The following is a 22,138-nucleotide window of genomic DNA, read 5'->3' as shown; positions in this document are numbered from 1 at the left end:
GTTGGGGTAATGTCATTAGATGAGGAGAGAGAAGAGCACACACTCATCTCTAAGTAATAAGAGATTCCAATTAATGGAAATCTGCCTGCGATGGGTTAATGCATTCAGCACCGCCTTAGCTAAGCCTTGCAGCTTCATCCTCATCCTAAATGCACAGCTATTAAAACTTACCGTATAATGAACACAACGGTGTCATAACCCATTACACTACAAACATTCATTCTGCTCACACACGCTTGGCTTTGGTTTGATTCCAGAGAAGGAAAACAAAATCAAATAAATTGGACGGAAAAGTTATTGAACATTATGTATATTAATGCCGAACCTACATTAGTTTAGAATTACATAATCATTGCATGATGTAGAGGGCAGGGTGACCACCTCATCAGAGTGCTACTTCTCCTCAACTGTCCAATCAACAAGCAGATTGGTGACCAAAGAGATATGCTTATTGGCCATTGAGAAAAGGGAGGTCACCGAACTGCCTGGATCACAAGACTAGTTGACTGTACAAAGTCATCCAACATCAACCAACCCAAGTCGTCTACACTACTCCCTGGTCACCTCCAGGACCTCTCCGATCCTCTGGAACTCCCTACCCCAGTATGTCTGATCAGTGCCTACCCCGTCCACATTTAGATGATGCTTGGAAGAGGGGGGAGAAAAAAAAAAAAAAAAAAAAAACACCTATTCAGGGAAGGCTACCCCACCTCCGAATAAAAACTGTACTCGAGTCACCTCCATAAGATCATCCCCTGCAACCATTATTCCCTTTAGATTGTAAGTGCCATGGGCAGAGCCCTCCTGTCCCTTCTATATTTATTCTAGGTATTCAGGGTGGATACAAATCAATGAAAAAAAAAAATATATACATATAAAATATATAATTTCTTTTTTTTCCCCCTTGCCGCTCTTACAGTAAAGAACCCTCTACATAGTTAAAGGTTAAACCTCTTTTCTTCTAATTTTAATGAGTGGCCACGAGTCTTGTTAACCACTTGCCTCCCGCCATATAGCAAAATGACGGTGGCAAAGTGGTTTTAATACCCTGACCGGTCATATGACGTGATCAGGATATTAAGCCGCTGCGCGCCCCCGGGGGTGCGCATCGCGGCAATCGCTGTTGCGTTGTGTCACCCTGACACACCGCAACCCCGATCTCGGTAAAGAGTCTCTGACAGAGACTCTTTACCACCTGATCAGCCGTGTCCAATCACAGCGTAAATAGGAAGAGCCGGTGATCGGCTTTTCCTCACTCGCGTCTGTCAGACGCGAGTAGAGGAGAGCCAATCGGCAGCTCTTCTGACGGGGGGGGGGGGTCTGTGCTGATCGATTATCAGCACAGCCCCCCTGAGGATGCCCACAATGGACCACCAGATCACCAGGGATGCCCCCCTAAACCACCAGGGATGCCAGTCAGTGCCCACAATGGACATCACTGATTGGCATGCATTATTTAGCACTGATTGGCATCCATCCCTACAATACTTTACATTACAATGCCGCCTATCAGTGCCCATCCGTGCCGCATTATCAGTGCCCGTCACTGCAGCCCCGTCAGTGCTTATCAGTGAAGGAGAAAAACTTATTTACAAAGTTTTGTAACTGAAAAAAAAAAAAAAAAAAAAAATGTTCCTCCGTTTAACCCTCATCTTACTCTAATCAGCTTCAATTAACTCCCTAGTTTCCTTTATTTTCCTGTTTTTGTTCACGTCTATTTTATAAACAATTTAAAAAAAAATGTTGTTTGTGAATATGTTTACACATATACACAATATATATATTATATATAAATTTCCAACAAACACTGGACTTCTCAACTAGAACAAGTGCTGTAGTATCTGGCTGTTCTGCCAGATACTAAGGGGAGCCGCAGAGGAACGCTGCTCACCCCAAACTACCACCGCGACACACACATTTATAAGTAAAGATACAGCTACGAATCTTAACCTGGAACATGGAAACCATATTCTGAGCACCACATTTAGTTACCCACCTTGGGTGCTTACCCGCTTGCCGACCAGCCACCATCATACTGTAGCTGTGCGTTGGCTCGTGGGATCGGGATAGCGGGTACGATCGCAAGGACAGAACACAGAAATGTGTATGTAAACACACAAATCCGTGTTCTGTTCTGAGAAGAGTGACAGATTGTGTGTTCCTAATAGCTAGGAACCACGATCCGTCACTTCCTCTAGTCTGTCCCCTCCCCCTTCGGTTAGAATCACCTCCCAGGGAACAGTTAACCACTTAAGGACCGCCTCATGCCAATGTACATCAGCAGAATGGCACGGCTGGGCACAATCACATATATGTACGTGATTCCTTAAGTGCCCAGCTGTGGGTCGGGAGCGCGCCGGCGGTGGCACGCTCCTGACCCGGTCCTGAGCTCCGTGACCGCGGGACCAGCGGACCCCGATCGCCGCTGGTGTCCCGCGATCGGGGCACAGAGCTGAAGAACGAGGAGAGGTCTGTGTAAACAAACCTCTCCCCGTGCTTCCCTGTGTGGCTGTCACCGATCGTCTGTTCCTTTTATAGGGAAGGACGATCAGTGACGTCACATGCCAGGCCACGCCCCCCCCTACGATAAAAAAAAAAACACAACGTCATACATAACACTACACTGCCCCCTAGTGGTTAACTCCTTCACTGCCAATGTCATTTACACAGGAATCAGTGCATTTAAAGAGGAAGTAAACCCTGATGAGTTTACTTCCTCTTTCATTCCCTGCAAAGGTAAAGCATAATAGACTACTATGCATCGCATAGTAGTCCATTATGTGTCACTTATCTGACACAGGAGCCAGCGAAGTCACCACTGTCCCCTGTAGTCCGCCGCATCCATCTTCTCGGTGGGGTCTCGCAGCTCCGCCGCTGTCATTTGGCGAAGCCGCGATGACGTCACTCCCACGCATGCGCACGGTTGCCGACACGCGCGGCAGCTCCATTGTTGGAAATGCCGCGCTTAGTGCGCCTGCGCGCCGCTGTCTACGGCGCATGCGCCGTAGATAGCGGTGCCCGTCTTCGGGCAAATATCTCCTAAACCGTATAGGTTTAGGAGATATTTCTTGGACCTACAGGTAAGCCTTAATCTAGGCTTACCTGTAGGTCAAAGTGGTTTGTAAGAGTTTACAACCACTTTAAATAGCATTGATTTCTGTATATCTGACAATGGTCCCAAAAATGGGTCAAAAATGTCCGATGTATCCGCCATAATGTCGCAGTCACAAAAAATAAATAAATAAAAAAAAAAAATCGCTGATCGCCGCCATTACTAGTAAAAAAAAAAAAAAATTAACCAAAATGCTATAAAACTATCCCCTATTATGTAAACGCTATAACTTTTGCGCAAACCAATCGCTAATTGCGATTTTTTTACCCAAAAAAAAAGGTAGAATACGTATCGGCCTATTTTTTTTTATATATTTTTGGAGATATTATTATAGCAAAAAGTAAAAAATATTGCATTTTTTTTCAAAATTGCCACTCTATTTTTGTTTATAGCGCAAAAAATAAAAACCGCAGAGGTGATCAAATACCACCAAAAGAAAGCTCTATTTGTGGGGAAAAAAGGACGCCAATTTTGTTTGGGAGGCACGTCGCACGACCGCACAATTGTCAGTTAAAGCGACGCAGTGCCGAATCGCAAAAAGGGGCCTGGTCATTTAGCTGCAAATTGGTCCGGGGCTTAAGTGGTTAAAGTGGCGTTCCACCCAAAAAAAAACAAATGTCATTAATGTACGTGGGGAAAAAATTGGAATTTTTTTTTTTTTTTTACACTTACCTTTTTTCCCTGTTGCTATGTGGTCTGTCGAAATCTGCCTCCTCCAGTGCCTGGGCTTCTGTCATCACTTCCCTCGGCACAGGAATGGAGATCGCCTCTTTCCCCTCCCTCTGTCAATCTGGGACACTTTACAGGCCCCCGATGAGTGCGTGGCCAGTCACGGCACGCGGCTCGCGCATGCGCAGTGGGTGCCTGGCTGCAAAGCCACAACCAGGCTCCAACAGTTAAAATGCCGGCGCCTCCGAATGGAGGGGGGGGGGGGGGGGGGGACAAGCGGGGCTTTGATCCCCTGCATCACTGGACCCTGGGACAGGTAAGTGTCCAATAATTAAAGGTCAGCAGCTGCAGTATTTGTAGCGGACTTAATTTTTTATTTTTTTATATAGTGGGAACACCGCTTTAACCCCTTCACTGGCAGTCACATTTTTATAGCACCGATTGCTGTATAAAGGAGAATGGTCCCAAAAATGTGTCAAAACTGTCCGATGTGTCCGCCATGTCGCAGCCACGATAAAAATTGCAGATTGTCACCATTACTAGTAAAAAAAATAAAAAATAAAAATAATGAACATGCTACAACACACTTATTGCGATTTTTTTTAACCAAAAATATGTACAAGAATAATACATGTCGGCCTAAAACAGAAAAAAATTGCTTTTTAGGGAAAAAAGGGATATTACAGGAAAAAAAATACGAAAGTTATTTTTTTCAAAATTTACGCTTTTTTGTTTATAGCACAAAAAAAAAAAAAAATATATAAAAAAGGCCTGATCCCTGCGATCGCTAAACGTTTTTTTTGGTAGCGTTTTATATTTAAATCCGGAAGGCGGTGCTTGGTTTTCGGGGTCCCGTACGTGGCTAGGCTCCCAAAAAGTCCCCCACATGTGGTATCCCCGTACTCAGGAGAAGTAGCAATATTTATTTTGGGGTGTAATTTGACTTATGCCCATAGCATGTGTGAGCAATATATCATTTAGTGACAACTTTGTGCAAAAAAAAAAAAAAAAAAGGTTTGTAATATTCCCGCAACTTGTGGCAAAATATTAAATATTTCATGGACTCAACATACCTCTCAGTAAATAGCTTGGGGTGTCTACTTTCCAAAATGGGGTCATTTTGGGGGGTTTTGTGCTATTTTGGCATTTTATGGCCTTTGAAACTGTGATAGGTAGTGAGGAGTGAAATCAAAAATTTGCACCCTTAGAAATCCTGAAGGTGGTGATTGGTTTTCGGGGCCCCGTACGCGGCTAGACTCTCAAAAAGTCCCACACATGTGGTATCCCCGTACTCAGGGGAAGCAGCAGCAGAATATATTTTGGGGTGCAATTCCACATATAACCATGGCATGTGTGAGCAATATATCATTTAGTGACAACTTTTTGTAAACTTTTTTTTTTCGTCAATATTCAATCACTTGGGACAAAAAAATAAAATAAAAAAATATTCAATGGGCTCAACATGCCCCTCAGCACTTTCCAAAATGGGGTCATTTGGGGGGGATTTGTACTGCCCTGCCATTTTAGCACCTCAAGAAATGAGATAGGCAGTCATAAATTAAAAGCTGTGTAAATTCCAGAAAATGTACTCTAGTTTGTAGACGCTATAACTTTTGCGCAAACCAATAAATATACGCTTATTGACATTTTTTTTACTAAAGACATGTGGCTGAATACATTTTGGCCTAAATGTATGACTAAAATTGAGTTTATTCGATTTTTCTGATAACAAAAAGTAGAAAATATCTTTTTTTTTTCAAAATTTTCTGTCTTTTTCCTTTTATATATCGTAAAAAATAAAAATCGCAGAGGCAATCAAATACCATCAAAAGAAAGCTCTATTTGTGGGAAGAAAAGGACGCAAATTTAGTTTGGGTACAACATTGCATGACCGCGCAATTACCAGTTAAAGCAGTGCAGTGCCAAATTGTAAAAAGAACTCTGGTCCTTAGGCTGTTAATTGGTCCGGGGCTTAAGTGGTTAGGACCGAGACTCTTTTTGACAGTTGTTTACAAGTTAAAATTAGTTTGAAAAAATAAAATAAAAAATCTCCCTCTATCTCACAATAGTAACGTTAGCCCAATTTTTACATATTCTGGAAGATAATGCAACGCGAGTAAATTGATACCCAACATGTCCCACTTCAAAATTACACCAGCTTGTGGAAATGCCAACAAAAGGTCTACAGGTTTAAAAGGAGGTCAAGGGCTAGAATTATTGCTCTCGCCCTCATGATCGCAGCGATACCTCACATGTGTAGTTTGAAAACCGTTCTCATATGCAGCCGCGACTTACGCATGTGTTCACTTCTGCTCACCATCCTTTTAAAAAAATATTTTTGAGGTAATTTTTATCACAAAAAAATGTAAACATCCATTGTAAATAGAAAAAAAAAAAAAAAAAAAAAAAGCATGACAGGACCTCTTAAACGTGAGATCTGGGGTCAAAAAGACCTCACATTTACACTAAAATGCAATAAAAATTAAAAAATTTTGCAAAAAAAAATAAAAAACGACATTTCCCCTTTAAGACCATTGGGCAGAAGTGACGTCACTTCCGCAATTTAACGTTATGGAGTCGAGCGGCGCCCATCTTTCCCTTACTCTGATCCATGCCTGTTGGGGGGGATGGGTGGAAGTGACGTCACTTCCGCAATTCAATGTTATGGAGTCGAGCGGGGGGCTCTCTTTCCCTTACTCTGATCCATGCCTGTTGGGGGGGATGGGTGGAAGTGACGTCACTTCCGCAATTCAATGTTATGGAGTCGAGCGGGGGGCTCTCTTTCCCTTACTCTGATCCATGCCTGTTGGGTGGAAGGCCGCAATAATCTCCACCGCTTACCAGAGCGCAGCAGGAGGGGCCCCCTCTCCCAGCCCCCGATAAAAGTGATCAAGACAAAATCCGCTGCAGAGACCACATTTATCCGAAAGAGCGCTGCTCGCTGTTGTTGAAAATACCGGGGTCATGGAAGCTAGCTGCTGCCATAATGGTATTTTGTGTCAAAGTACCGACGTACAAAGACGACGATTTGTGCCAAGTGGTTAAAAAAAAAAAAATATTTCAAGAAGAGGGGTCTGTACAAAAACTGCATGCAGAATGGACCTCAAGATGTTTATATAGAAAGTTGATCAGCAAATGCTTATATTTCCCAAATCAGAACCCCCCCCCACCAAAAAAAATAAAAAATAAAAATAAAAGTTCAATTCTGAGCAAACCATACCTATCATAGCATTATATCAGCTATAGATTTACATTAAGCTTGTAACTAGCCAACTTTTAAAGAGACTTCTTCCCAGCAAGTTGTCACCGAGCTGTAGTCTAAAGGCCGATCGCACACTCCCCTTTTTACATCCACACAAGAACAATCATGTCATTAAATATTTAAACATTCAGACTATTAGCACATGCAGGTCTGCTGCTCGCTGCAATGTAAAGAATATGCAAAAACGCACAAGGAAACTCTGTAGCATCCATGCACTAGACTCAAAGGAATTTGTTATATAAATAGTGAACATCCAACATTTGCATTTTTAAACACAAGAGGCAACAGAAAAAAATGTAAATGTCAGATTAGTAGACAAGTTCAGGCTGCAAACGTCTAAAAGCGATATAAAAGTAACTAAACAGAGGCGCTCCTGTCCATAGAAACCAGCTTCTAGCGAGACGGGTGACCAAACAGAAGTCACCTCTCAATGAGGCGGCTGATTTATGAAAACTGGAACAAAAGAGGAAATGCTACACCAGTGCTCGACAAAACCCGGTCGCCAGGTCGCATTGGCGACTAGAATCAGCGACCTTGCGCCTGGGGCAGCATAGCTGGGGGTATCCCGTCTCCGTGGACCCCCCCCCCCGCGCGATCGCGTCGGGCCGCGCCGCAGGCGGCCGGTAATTGAGCCCCCGGCTTTGAGGCCTTCTGTGATCCTATGGTTCCTTCTGGAATCTGGCGCCCTCTTGTGGTGGCCGTTGGAATTACAACCAACAATGCTAATTGATTTCCTGCCAGTCTTTCTCCATCCCTTTACTTAGAACCCCTAAACAAAAAAAAAAAAATTATAATTATATATATATATATATATATATATATATTTTTTTTTTTATTATTTATTCTAACACCCTAGAGAGTAAAATGGTGGTCGTTGCAATACTGTCTGTCACACCGTATTTGCACAGCAGACTTACAAGCGCACTTTTTTTGGGGAAAAAAATTTTATTTAATAAAAAAAAAAGACAACAGTAAAGTTAGCCTAATTTTTTTTTTTTTATATTGTGAAAGATAATGTTACACCGAGTAAATCGATACCCAACATGTCACGCTTCAAAATTGCGCCCGCTCATGGAATGGCGACAAACTTTTACCCTTTAAAATCTCCATAGGCGACGTTTAAAAAATTGTATAGGTTGCACGTTTTGAGTTACAGAGGAGGTCTGGGGCTGGAATTATTGCTCTTACTCTACCGATCGCAGCGATACCTCACACGTGTGGTTTGAACACCGCTTTCATATATGCGTTCGCTTCTGCACGCAAGCTTGGCGAGACAGGGCGCATTTAAAACATTTTTTTTCTTATTTTAACTTTTATTTTAATTTTTTTCACTGTTCTTTTAAAAAAAAAAAAAATGTGTGTCACTTTTATTCCTATTACAAGGAATGTAAAAATCCCTTGTAATAGAAAAAAGCATGACAGGTCCTCTTTTATATATGCGATCCGGGGGGTCAGAGACCTCACATCTCATATTTACACTAAAATGCAATTTAAAAATGTCCCTCTAAGAGCTATGGGCAATGACTTGGAGACAGGTGGGGGGCTGGGGGCGCTATCTTCCCCTCACTCGTCTCCATGTCAGGCCAGGGACAGGTCCAGATCGCCGTCACGGACCTGGCTCCTAACTTTTTTAGCTGGCTCCTAGATTCCAAGCAAATTTGTCAACCCCTGTGCTACACAAACCAATCAGAAGATGTCATTTATCAAACATTGGATTGACTGCTTTGCTCCCCAGCAGCCAGGCTTTGGAGAATTAAAAGTCTGATTGAAGATTGGTGGGTGTGGGAGGTTCTTACTTTACAAACAACAAAAGGTTTAAAAGGAGAAGTTCACTTCCCCCCTCTAAATTCCAGCTGCCCTATGTACCAATATATCAGTAAATGTATCCATTGCAAAAAAATAAAAGCTTTCTCTGATATTTAGAACAAGGCCTTACCTTAGCCCTTGCTGTGTTTATTACAAAGCTTCAGAGACTTCCTGGTATAGATTTGGGACATGAGAGCCAGTAAGGAGTTTACCAGCTGACCTCATTGGCACACCCCCTGCACGTGTTCATTTGCCCGGCTTGTCAATGTACGCTGCAACAGCTGCTAGGTTTGCATGGCATCCCTCCAAATGGGACGGGGGCCACGGGTAGGATACCCCTGACATAGTGCAAGTGTCTGCCTGATTGGATACAAAGTGAACTGCTTGATAAGTGGGTCCTCTTATTCCATAGCTTTGGTAGGAAGTTCACACAGATTGTATCGCGTAGGATAGACCTGCACAATTCTGGCCAAAATGAGAATCACTATTTTTTTGCGTAAAATAAAAATCACGATTCTAGCGACGTAAAATCTTTCACATCATACAAAAACAATGGACAAATTTTTTTTAATTCATTTAATTCATTAAAGTAATTTTTTCCCCCAAAAAAATGCATTTGAAAAACCGCTGCACAATTAGTGCGACATAAAATATTACAACCACCATTTTATTCTCTAGGGTGGCTACTAAAAAATACACACACATATAATAAATATATATATTATGTTTGGGGGTTCCAAGTAATTTTCTAGCAAAAAAAAATATGTTTTTAACGTGAAACCAACAAATGGTTTAGTATTTACATGGTTAAACTTTCTCACTAAGGCCCCTTTCACACGGGACAGATCAGTAATGATCCGCCCCGTAATGATCCGCTTGCTCAGCAGGGATCGCTCCGTTGTCCCTGCTGAGCCAGCGGCGGACAGGGCGGTCCCAGCACACTGTGCTGGGACCGCCCTGTCAGCTCTCCATTCTCCTCTATGGGGGAATCGGATGAACACGGTCCGTCTTCATCCGATCCGCTCTGCAGACGGACAATTGCGGAGGCAGACGATAACGATTCTTGACAATTGTACAGCTCTAGTATAGGGCCACCTTTATGCACCTAAAATAACCTAGTCACACTTTCAGTGGCATTAATTGTTAATGGCACCCCAAATGCTGAAGCAAAACAATTTGAACACGGGAAAAAAAAAAAAAAAAAAAAAAAAACATCCAACGTGCAACACGCCAAAATGTCCCATGAGCTACTTTGCCACATGCAGCGCAGCCCACTGCAATCAACTGAGTCACTCATGAGTGCCACAGGAAAATATGCCAAAAAAAAAGTGCACTTCCGCTACACTAAAGCTGGATACACACTATACAATTTTCTGTAGATTTTTCCTTTAGATTTACCAAAACCATGAGGTAAAACCCTAAAAGTTTCAATTTATATGCAATCAGGCAGGCCCTTGCACTGCACGGTTTTGGTCAATCTAAAGGAAATCAGACAGTTGTATAGTGTGTATGGGGCCCAAGTTTGAAAGCGGTCTGGAAGTGAAATTGGTGTGCCTACACAAGAACAACGAGGCTATGATCTGTGCATTTCAAAATGAATGGCAAACCACACAGAAAATTCCATTTCCATGCGTTTCAGAAATGTGCTGCAAACACTAAAAAAGCATGGTAAAAATTGCACTACATTCCACTTTAAAAATAATTCGAGCTTCTTTGGGGCGATTGTTGTGCATAGGGCAGCCCTATGCATGACAAGCGGAAAACACCACCCCCCCCCCCCCCCCCACAAAAGGTGTCTCCATCCACTCCCTCCTATGCACTTTATAAAGCTGGCCATACGCTATACAATCTGAATGTACCATTTTATTTGCATCAACTATGTAGTGTAAGGGCCTACCTGATTGGATACAGAGTGAATGGGTAGATAGGTGGGCCACCCTATGCCACATGTCTGGTAAATCTGAAAGGAAATTATACATAGACTGTACAATCAGATAGCATAGTGTATGGCCAGCTTTAGACAAGTGCATAGGAGGGAGTAGATGGAGACACTCAGCTATCAGGCCCCATTCAAGTCTCTGTAGCAGAAACTCACTCCTGCGTTTTTTGTTTTTTTTTTGGGGCGCTTGAGCTTTTTTGGCCCTACGCGCAACAATCGCCCTAAGAAAGCTCCAGAACTTTGCTTTTTTTTTATATAGAGGGGAGTGTGGTGTGTTTTTACCATTGTTTTTGATGGGTTTGCAGCACATTTAAGACCCAAGGCAAAGCGTGCATTTTGCCATACGTTACGAAACACACAGATATGAATGGAGCCTCGTTTTTGTGTAAACGCGCCAATTTCACTTTCAGGGCCCATTCACACCTAGCGGGGTTTTTTTGGGCTCGTTTTTCCTGCAACTTTGATGCCTTCAGTGTGAAAGGGGTCTCAGTGAGAACGGTATTCACAGATTGCATAGAAAAGCGGATGAGGGGTGGTAGTGATCTGCTGATATAGGAATGTAGATAATGCAGGGTGTGCGCCAATGAGGTCAGCTGGTGAACTCCTTCCTGTGTCATGTCCCAAGGTTTGTCCAAGAGATGCACCGAAATGTCAATAGCTGAAAATGGCGTTTTCAGCATGTCGCAGATATGGTGATAAAGGCGCTAAAAATGCACGCGATTTTGCCGCAACCTTATTGTGATTTTACTGTGCTTATGTTTATTTTCAAGGTCATGTGATTCAAAAAAAATCGCATCAAAAATGCACAAACGCGCTGAGTCCTTGCTGCGTTTTCAATGCATCTCAACAGCGAGGTGCATTTTGGCATGTTATTTTTACAACGGACCAAAAATGCGGCAGGATTTTTACCACCACAACGGAAGCGCAACAGACCGCTGTGCCGACCTGCATAGAATTTAAAGGGATGCATTTTTCTTGCACTAAAGATGCTGATAATGGCCAACAATAAACTCATTCATTTAACCGCTTACCGACCAGCTACCGTCATACTGCGGCAGGTTGGCTCGTTCCCTCGAATCACCATAGCTGTATGTCGCGGCTCTTTTGAAAGTCATAGCAGGCGCGCACCCGCTGCATGGTGGCCACCCACGATCGCTCCACAGAGAGCCGGAAAGAGGATCTGTCAATGTACATAAAAAACAGATACCTGTACTGACAGGAGTAGAAAGATCTGCTGTTCCTAGTGATCAGGAACAGCAATCTCTCTGTACTCCCAGTCAGTCCTCCCCCCCCCCCCCCCCCATTAGAAACGCCTCCCAGGAACACATTTAATCCCTTGATTGGCCCCTGGTGTTAACACCTTCGCTGCCAGTGTAATTTACACAGTAATCAGTGCATTTCTATAGCACTGATTGCTGTGTTGGTGTCACCAATAAAGTGTCCGATCTGTCTGTCTGTCGTAATCCCGCTACAAAAATCACTGATCAACATTACTAGTTAAAAAAAAAAAAAAAAAAAAACACCTATAAATATATTCCCTAGTTTGTAGAAGTTAAAACTTTTGTGCAAACCAAATGCATGTAGAAGAATACATATTGGCCTGAACTGATAAAAAAAAAAAAAAAAAATAATAATGTTTCTTTTGGATATTACAGGAAAAAATAAATAAATAAATAAATAAATAAAAAAACGTGATCAAATACAGCCAAAAGAAAGCTCAATTTGTGTGTGGGGAGGGGAGGGGGGGGTGGAAGAGAAATATGGTGGGTGTTGCAATTGTTTATGTTGCATGATATTTGCGCAGTGGTTTTTCAACCGCAAATTTGGAATAAATATTTTTACACTTTAATGAATTTTATTGCACAAACACAATACCCAATGTTTGGTAAAATATAAAGAGTATATACGCTGAGTAAATAGATACCAAACATGTCACTATGGTACATTAAATTATCCATAGGAAACTCCTTTACAAGATAGCAGCTTAGAAATACACAGGGGGTCTGACACTAGAATTATTGCTCTCGCTTGCAATGATCCCTCCCTTATCGCTTCCAGGCTCCGCAATCAGATGGCAAGGCCCAAGAAAGGTGGCAGCCACCCGCAGAAGTGATCGGGTGGCCGTTCAGCCACTTGACTGGCTTCTGCATTAGAAGGAATCTTTGACTGCAAGTTTTGACACGGGGATGAGGCCTGCAGGTTCCTTCTGCACTCTAGACCGGATCCTGCAGAGCATTCTTTTGGGCGCTCCACTGGTTGCAGCCTCTCTGATGTCATCAAGTACAAGGCAGAACCCAAAAGCCCTACATTGTTCTCAAAGACGTTAAGGGCTTGCCTACAAACCTGAGGATCAGGCAAAAGAGGAGAGTGCCAACCGTGGGAGGTAGAACGGGATAAGGAAAAGTCGTCCTTACTTGTACCCTAGGCATAAACAAGCATCCTTTGGAGCAGATTACGCATTACACCAATATTTGGGGTGTCAGCCTTAGGCATGCTGCAGCACATCAAGAACCCTTTCACACTGGGGCTGCGGCCACTTCTCTCCGCCGGCATCACCCCGGCTTTCACAGCTTGTGGCCTCACAGCCGGGTGCACACTGCACATGTGCTAGACGCACTGCGCCTCCTCAATGCACTCTTCTGGGGCCTGTGATGTGTCCCAGTAGATAGCAGGGAAGGAGGGAGACCTTCTGCTTGAGTCATGTAGACAGCCCGAGCGGATGGTGGAGCAGGTACCTGTCAAAACTAGGTACCCACCCCCCCCCCCCCCAAAAAAAAAAAAAAGAGAAAAGAAAAAGAGGACATGCCAAATGAGGCATAGGAGGGGGAGAGGAGTCCTTGAAGCGGAACTTTCACTTTTGGGTGGAACTCCGCTTTAATTACTTGTGAACTGCGACATAGAAAATCCAATCAGTGCAGCAACTACTAATACAGGGGGGTACAAATCTCCCAGGGCTAGATTACAACTAGAGGGCAGCACTTCCTCCAATTAGGCTTCATATACACGGGGCGCTGGGGCAGACGTCTCTCAATGAATGAACTTGAAACCGCCGTTTAGAAACGCCTGTTTTGCCGCGTTTATGTCTAGATGTGTTTATTAAGATAACCTCATTAAGAGCCTCCCCAAGCTCAAAAAACATTGTTATTTAACCATTTCAGCCATTTTGACCAGAGTAAGTAGCAGCAGCAGCAGCGAGAACAATTGTATACTTGTATTTGTCTCCATTTCTGTGCTTTTTTTTTGGCAACAGATCCCATAATGAGCATACACGAGGAGATGCTCCTGATGTTGCGGCCAGAACGACGTAGAAAATTGCATGCGAGGTCGCTATTGGACCCATCCATTCATTGCACAGCGATTGTCAGTAGGATATATTTTGAACACGTACGTACAGCTGCGTAGACAATTTTTTTTTTTATTTCACACGCATATCCATTGCCACATTTGATCTTCTACTAGAAAAAGTACACCAACATAAGAGTGTGTCACCAGAGGAACATCTGTTGGTGATGATCAGGTATGCGATTTAGATAAAAATAAAATATATAAATATAAATATAAATATATATATATTTTTTTTTTTTTTTTTTGAAAAAAAAATGTCAATTTTATGCAAATTTATACGTTCAATTTTTTTAGAATATAACTTTTTTTTTTACATATATTTTGGCTTGTTATACAATTGTTACTTTGTATCGGATCACAATATAATCAGAGGAAGTGCTGCCCTCCTATTTCTTCTGTATTGAGTTGTATTGTAATTGCACTGCCACCCCCCCCCCCCCCCCCCTTTTTATTGTAAAGTGTGGTGTGTATAATAATATAAATAAGAGGAAGTGCTACCTCCATTTGTAATCTATACTCTAGCACATGTCGTCCTCATCACCGACCCCCCACCGACTCCAGTGACAGTGGGTGGGGGGATCCTCTCTCAGCATCCGCTGACATATTTTAAAAGCGGCACATCTTTCATTCACACCAATCAGCGAATGAGAGAACTACAATTCCCATCTACTACTGTGGAAGATGGCTTGTAGTAATCAATGAGGGTGCAGTGGAGCACAAGCCCTGCAGCTTTCAAACTGACAGCCGTACAGAGGAACGTTCTGGAGGACTTGTCTGCAGGAGCCTGACATTGCACCCCGGATCCACAATCAACCAACAAGGACCAACACAAACACTCAATGCTTGTTAGTTCTCCGACTGCTAGACACAGCGTGCTCGTGTCCGGTAACCCCTAGACCCCTTTGTACACTGGGGGCGCGGCAGCGCTAAAACGTTTAAGCTGTGCTTTTAACCCCAAAGAAGGGGGTTAAGCTCCCACGTTGCAGCACTTTCCCAGGTGCTTTGGAAACGCTGTCCATTTATTGTAATGGGCAGGGGCGCTTTGGGAGTGCGGTATACACCGCTCCAAAAAAGCTGCTTGCGAGACTTTTCCGAACATCCCACAAGTGCACCGCCCCAGTGTGAAAGCACCCATTGTAATAAATGGGAGGCAGTTTTCAGGGGCCTTTTGTAGCCCTTAAACGCCTGAAAACTGCCTCTGTGTGAAAGGGGTCTTACGCTAAACCAATTTGCATAAAAAAAAAAACCGCAACTTTGGTAAGAGAAATGGACACTATTGCGGCAGAATTCCAGGGTTTTGCAATTTTATGTGCCACGGTACTTGCACAACGGTTTTTCAAATGCCTTTTGAGGGGAAAAAAAAAAAAAGGTTAGAGGTCCATTTCCAAAATTGCTGGTTGCATCGGGTTCTACTGCCTCAAAACATTCACTAACCAAAGATATACAGACAAAGGATTCCCAATTCTGCAGATTTTCCTAATTTGTGTTTGCGTCAAACTACTAGTGCAAAACACAGTGATACATATCGGTCAGCAGGACGGCCAGACCAACAGCATTTTCGGCAAGAGGTCAGCAAATTGCAACCCGTACCGCATATATTTTCCTCAAGACAAGTTCAAGACATGCTGTGGAAAGAGACAATTAAGCACATCGTACCGTCACATTGTAATAAGTATGGTGGCCATAAAAGCCACTGTACACTGCAGAGCATCATGGGAAATGTAGCACCAAAACATCTGGAGTGCCAAGGTTTGCCATCACTGCCATAGTGTTAACATGTTAATAAAAAATCCTTTTCTTTTAAAGAAGAGTGCTGCCCCCCCCCCCCCAAACAAAAGTAAAAGTCAGCAGCTAAAAATACTGTAGCTGTGACTTATTAGGACACTGCCCGTTGATCCCACGATGGACAGGTAAGTCGGCACCTCAGCCGATTTTCTGATCGACTCTTGGGTGCCATTAGTTGTTAGAGAAATCTGCTTCACAGCCGGTTCCCTACTACGCATGCAAAGCATGCTGAGCTGTCTAAATGGCTCGGCGGCAGAGGAAGGGGGAGCCAGCATCTCCCAGAACTGAGCGACGGGTACCTGCCGAAAACTGGTACACCAAACCACGCCCCCTCACCTGAAAGGTGACAAATGTGGCTCCGGAGGAGGAAGGGGGGTGAGGAAACATAAACGGAGATTCCCCTTTTGGGTGGAGCTCCGCTTTAAGGTCGGCAGTACTGATATTTTCTGTCAAAATGCAATATGGCAACCCGGAGGTGGTCCATAAATGGTGTACAGAACGCCCCTCCCCAGATACATCACTTCCTGCTTCTGTGATTGGCTCACTGATTCTCCCAGAAGTCTGCACTAAGATACAAGCCAGATATTGGGCATCCTCTGTAACAGAAATGTCATTTTTCATGAGATACTCTGAGGAATCATGTCTAAAGGAATATGCATACGCTACCACTTTCCTTATTAAAACGCTGCAAGTGCAGCGGCTGATAATCATCAAGTCACTCCCATTCACATTACCAAACAGCTTTTTCTCTAGAGCAGAAATAGGTAGCAATCTGCAACAAATTTTGGTGAAATCCCTGCATTGTACAGAGATCACCCAGAGGGGAGAACACTTTTTTCTTGGTAACCAAAAAAACAAAAACAAAGTGGAGTTACTCTTTAACTGGAACACAGATGCAAAAAATAAAATAAAAGATGCCCGACAAAAGTTTTAACCCATACTTCATTAACCTCTTGCAGACTAACACACAGATAGATGGTGGGTATCAACACTCAGCCACGGTGTATACAAGTCCAGAACAGCCGGGCTCTCAGAGCTCCTGATTGGCAGCCTGTCCCACTGGCTGCCAATCACATGAATGCAGTGAGAGTCGGTCACATGATAGAGAAGCCACACCCCCTCCCAGGCATTACAAATTGTGTTTCTTTTTTTTAGCCCCCCCCCCCCCCTGTTTTCACCTGGCCAGTAACACACCTCCTGTATTAGAATGCCCCCACTCTGGATGAAGGAGAACAGGGGGCACCTTTGGACAGAAGCATAGTTTTGGGTAGATGTACTAACACAGTGGTCGTCAACTCCAGTCCTCAGGACCCACTAACAGGCCATGTTTTATGTATTACCTTGGGGGAGATGCAGACTAGAATACTGCAATCACTGAGCAGCAAATGATATCACCTGTCATGTATTTCAGTTATCTTGCAAACCTGGCCTGTTAGTGGGCCCTGAGGACGGGAGTTGAGAAGCAAAAACAAAAAAATACCCCAGTGCATTCTGGAGCAGCAGTGTTACAGCAGTGAAAGCGGCGGCTAAACGCTGCAAAGCATCCAACTGGCGGCCCTCCCGCTGTTGCAGAACTACAAATCCCACGAGGCCTTGCAAGGCTGACCGTTACAAGCATGACTCCCACAGGAGGCAGAGGCACCATGGGACTTGTAGTTCTGCAACACCTGGAGGGCCCTCAGTTATAACACCCCTGCATGTTAAGCTTTTTTTTTTCTTTTTTTTTTTTAAAGGTGTAGCAATAGGATTTAGGGGTGGGAAATAGAAGAAGAGGGCAGGGAAATGCTGCTAAATCACACATTATTATTATTATACACAATTGATATAGCGCCAGCAGTTTACGCAGCGCTTTACAATGTATAGGGGGGACAACACAATTACAGTACAATACAAAAGGTACAGGAGGGCACATTACTCGCCAATATAAAAACGCTTCCAAAGCCCAGGCTCACTATAGAGAACACAGACATCACATGCGATTTGCACCCGAACAGATCGCACGTAAGGTCTCTGTAATGCGAGTTCAGCCATATAGTTTGTATGGCTGAACTCTTATGGGGGGGTGCAGGGACTTTTTTTGCTCCTTCTGCACTGGAATCGGATCACATGGGTGTTCTCACCTACGCAATCCGAATCCACAGTTGGCACTGCGATCTTTGTACCGATCTGGGGGGGGGGGGGGGGGGTGTGTCATGAACATTGTATGAACACCCGCAGCGGTTGGCAGAGGGCAGCGTCAACTGCCTGCAAGGAGTGGGGTGCGATACGGGAACCGACGCTGGAATCGCACTGGTTCCCGCTTCATCACAGTATGAACTCTGACTAAAAGCGCCTTTTTCACAGATGCATATTTTTTTTCCTCTTCTGGCGCCTGTACTGGCTTCACAGCTCATGTGCACAAGAACTATATATATATATATATATATATATATATATATACACATATACATATATACACACACACATAAATATAAATATATATATATATATATAGCGGTGATGGCGAACCTTGGCACCCCAGATGTTTTGGAACTACATTTCCCATGATGCTCTTGCACTCTGCAGTGTAGTCGATCATGGGAAATGTAGTTCCAAAACATCTGGGGTGCCAAGGTTCACCATCACTAATATAGATGGCGGACCCCCCCCTCCCCCGCTTTAGACGTATTCCAGCGGCTGCGGGGGTCTCCACACTACGACCCTTCACTGGTTCAGGAACTACGACTCCCATCATGCCTCGCCACAGTGCCTCGTGGGATGTGTAGTTCCGCACAAGCCGGGAGGGTTTCGTCCGCCACGGGGGCTCGTGGCTTCCGATCATGTGACCGCCGCGAGAGCCAATCACAGCGCTCACGTGATGGGGGAGGCCACGCCATCTCACGGGCGTTAAAAGGGGGTCACTTATAGGGGCCACGTAGCAGGGAAATAAAAATAAAAGGGGTGTCTGGATTTGGGGTGAGGATCCCTATGGATGGGATGCTCGGCAGGACACACATCCCCCCTATAATAATCATCTATAGAAGACCCCAATCATAGAGGGGGATCCATACCGAGCCTCACCCCACCGATAGGCAGTACCGCCCCTTATCACCCGAACACTCCCGGTCCTACACCCGTCCCCTCTCCCTCCTCCCCCCACACACACCCGGAGATGGCGGGTCTCCGGTAGAGCCCGGGCCCCGCCCTCTATCGGGCGCCCCCCTCTTCCCTCCCTCCCCCCATCTGTCACCCGAGCCCCGGCTCAGCCGGCCGCACCTGCTCTTCCCGCTCCCCGCGGCCGCCGCTCCCGCCGGGATCACACAGACAATATGGCGGAGACACACGGCCGCCAGCCGCAGGGACCACAGCGAGGCTGACCGGAAGCGGAAATACACTCGGCTCGCTGCGGTGGGCGATTCCGGGCGCCATCTTGTGGTTGGCGGGCGGAGGGGAGGTGCTCATCGCCAACCCTCCCCCCGTCTCTTTCTCTTTTTCTCTCTCCGGTGACTCCGCGCCGAGGGCTAATGACCAAACCCCGGGCCGCGGAGGAGAGTACAATCCCGGGGGGTGAGGTGGCGGGACATTCGCCGTCTGACTAAGCGAAAAAAAAAAGAGGGCCAACCGCATCATGGCGGCGGAGGGCGATTCGCGCATGCGCCGTGCCTTTGCGCGGAGCCGCTGGGCATTCTGGGATATGTAGTTGGTGGAGGCAATAAAATATATTTATTTCTGGCAAACGTGGCGAGATTATGGAGCTTCATTGTGAAATAAAGAGGAGGGTGTGAGATGTGGGTGTCCTGTGTATTTATTGGGGGGGGGGGCGGCGGCCTCCCATTATTGAGGGTCCTCCCTGGCCTCTGTGTACCAGTATGCCCAGTATAACCAGTATAGAGAGGAGCAGGCTGGAGGTAAAGATTCGAAGTCTGGCGGAGATTTATAATTTGGGAAGCCCCAGGCCTCATTCATACCCGCGTGACACGCTCATGTGCGTTCTGGTTGGCGCGTTTCTTACACGACTGCATGTGGTGCCATGAATGTTTTGCTGTAATAAGCAGCGAGCGGTTCAATAAAATGCTCCAATCATCCTGCACGGTGTCCTCTTCAGAGCATGCGTGGCTCAGGTTACAGCGACGTGCCCATCTCTTGAGCGCCGGAATGACTGGTCCTTCTGCATGCACAGAGGGGACATCATCCTGGCTAATGAAGAGGCCCAAAGAACGGCACTCAGGAAAAGATGGCGGCGAGGGACCACTGGATAGGTGAGTGTTCACCCTTTAGTTCCACTTTAACCTCTTCCCGACCGCGCTATAGACGAATGACGGCAACAGTGAAGTCTCACATTTCCGGGATGGTGTCTATTGACGTCCTTCTGTGATCACACTTCCTGAGCGCCCCCTGCGATGCGCATCTGCAGAGATCTGTGATCACTGATAGGCATCAGTACTGCCTGTCAATGCCCCTCAGTGCTGTCTATCAGTGCCCATAAGTGCCGCATGTCTGTAATGCCTATCAGTGATGCCTATCAATACCCATAAGTGCCGAATATCAGTGATTCCTATCAGTGCTGCCTGTCAGTGCCCATTAGTGATGTCCTATCAGTGCCTATAAGTGCCACCTATTAGTGCCTATCAGTGCCCATAAGTACCACATATCAGTGTCGACCTTCAGTGATGCCTATCAGTACCCATAAGTGCCACCTATCAGTGCCCATCAGTGATGCTTATCAGTGTCGCCTATCAGTGCCCATCAGCGATGCCTATCTGTGTTACCTATCAGTGCCCGTCAGTGATGCCTATCTGTCCCCATAAGTGTCACATATCAGTGCCTATCAGTGTTGCCTATTAGTGCCCATCAGTAATGCCTATCAGTGCCCGCCAGTGATGCCTATCAGTCCCCATACGTGCCACATATCAGTGCCCATCAGTGTCACCTATTAGTGCCCATCAGTGATGCATATCAGCGTCACCCAGCAGTGATGCCTATCAGTGCCCCATATCATTGATGCCTATCAGTGCCCATCAGTGATGCCTATCAGTCCCCATACGTGCCACATATCAGTTCCCATCAGTGTCACCTATTAGTGCCCATCAGTGATGCATATCAGCGTCACCCAGCAGTGATGCCTATCAGTGCCCCATATCATTGATGCCTATCAGTGCCCATCAGTGATGCCTATCAGTCCCCATAAGTGCCACATATCAGTTCCCATCAGTGATGCATATCAGTGTCGCCCAACAGTGATGCCTATCATTGCCCCTAAGTGCCGCATATCATTGCCCCTTATCAGCACCCATCAGTGATGCCTATCAGTCCCCATAAGTGCCACATATCAGTGCCTATCATTGTCCCCTATCAGTGCCCATAAGTGCCACATATCAGTGTTGGCTATCAGTGATGCCTATAAGTGCCGCATATCAGTGCCCATCAGTGAAGCCTACCAGTGCCCGTCAGTGCAGCCTCATCAGTGCCCGTCAGTGAAGGAGACAAATTACTTATTTACAATTTTTTATAACAGAAATTTTCAGTTTGTTTAGCAAAAAATAATAATAATAAAAAACCCAGTGGTGATTAAATACCACCAGAAGAAAGCTCTTTCTGTGTCAAAAAAATGCTAAAAATGTAATTTGGGTACAGTGTTGCATGATCGCGCAAATGTCATTCAAAGTGTGACAGCGCTGAAAGCTTAAAATTGGCCCAGGCAGGAAGGGGGTAAAAGCGCCCAGTAGGCAAGTGGTTAAGAATCAATTGCACTGCAAGCACAATGCAGGTTTTGAGGGAATACGGGCAGAGGCACGTGTTTCTGCACGCTTGCCCGAAAACGCACAGGTGCGAATGGGTCCTTAGGAATCAGTCGCTGACTTCACTGTGGAGTTCGCACCGCAATAGTGGCAAAACTAGGACGGTCACTGATTAAAATTTTCATGTTCGATTCATCGTTTTTTTTTTTTTTTATGGACTCATTTCGATTAATTATAACGCACATACAGATCCGACTACTTTTAGCTGATCCCCTTGCATTGCAGCTCTGCATTAGTCAGTGGTAAATGTGGTATACACTATATACAATCACCCGACACTAGTTAGTTTCCACAATCCATGACTTAACTTCACAGTTCACACAAATACGTTTTAAATTCAAACTGTAGCTCTGATGTAAGTCATTTTTTTTCCCACAGTAGCGTGACAATCCCTCCACCTCCGGTCTCCCTTATCACTCTCACCTTATGGCATGGACCCCTGT

General features: G+C 44.9%; 1 protein-coding gene across 5 annotated transcripts in view; it reads right to left on the bottom strand.

Moving 5' to 3' along the window:
- Positions 1-19,287, bottom strand: part of CSNK2A1 (casein kinase 2 alpha 1) — a 39,130-nt gene extending 19,843 nt beyond the window's left edge. For all 5 annotated transcript variants that reach the window (XM_077460454.1, XM_077460450.1, XM_077460455.1 and 2 more), the window contains exon 1: positions 19,174-19,287. The gene's annotated coding sequence lies outside the window, so the exon portion shown is untranslated. The remainder of the gene's footprint in view (positions 1-19,173) is intronic.
- Positions 19,288-22,138: the final 2,851 nt, after the last annotated feature.

Source organism: Lithobates pipiens, unplaced genomic scaffold, assembly GCF_037356315.1.
Source record: "Lithobates pipiens isolate NorthernLeopardFrog02 unplaced genomic scaffold, aLitPip1_a1.2 Scaffold_28, whole genome shotgun sequence".
NCBI classification, from domain to species: Eukaryota; Metazoa; Chordata; class Amphibia; order Anura; family Ranidae; genus Lithobates; species Lithobates pipiens.
Note: the sequence above shows the minus strand (reverse complement) of the source record. Positions and strands in the feature narration are given on the sequence as shown.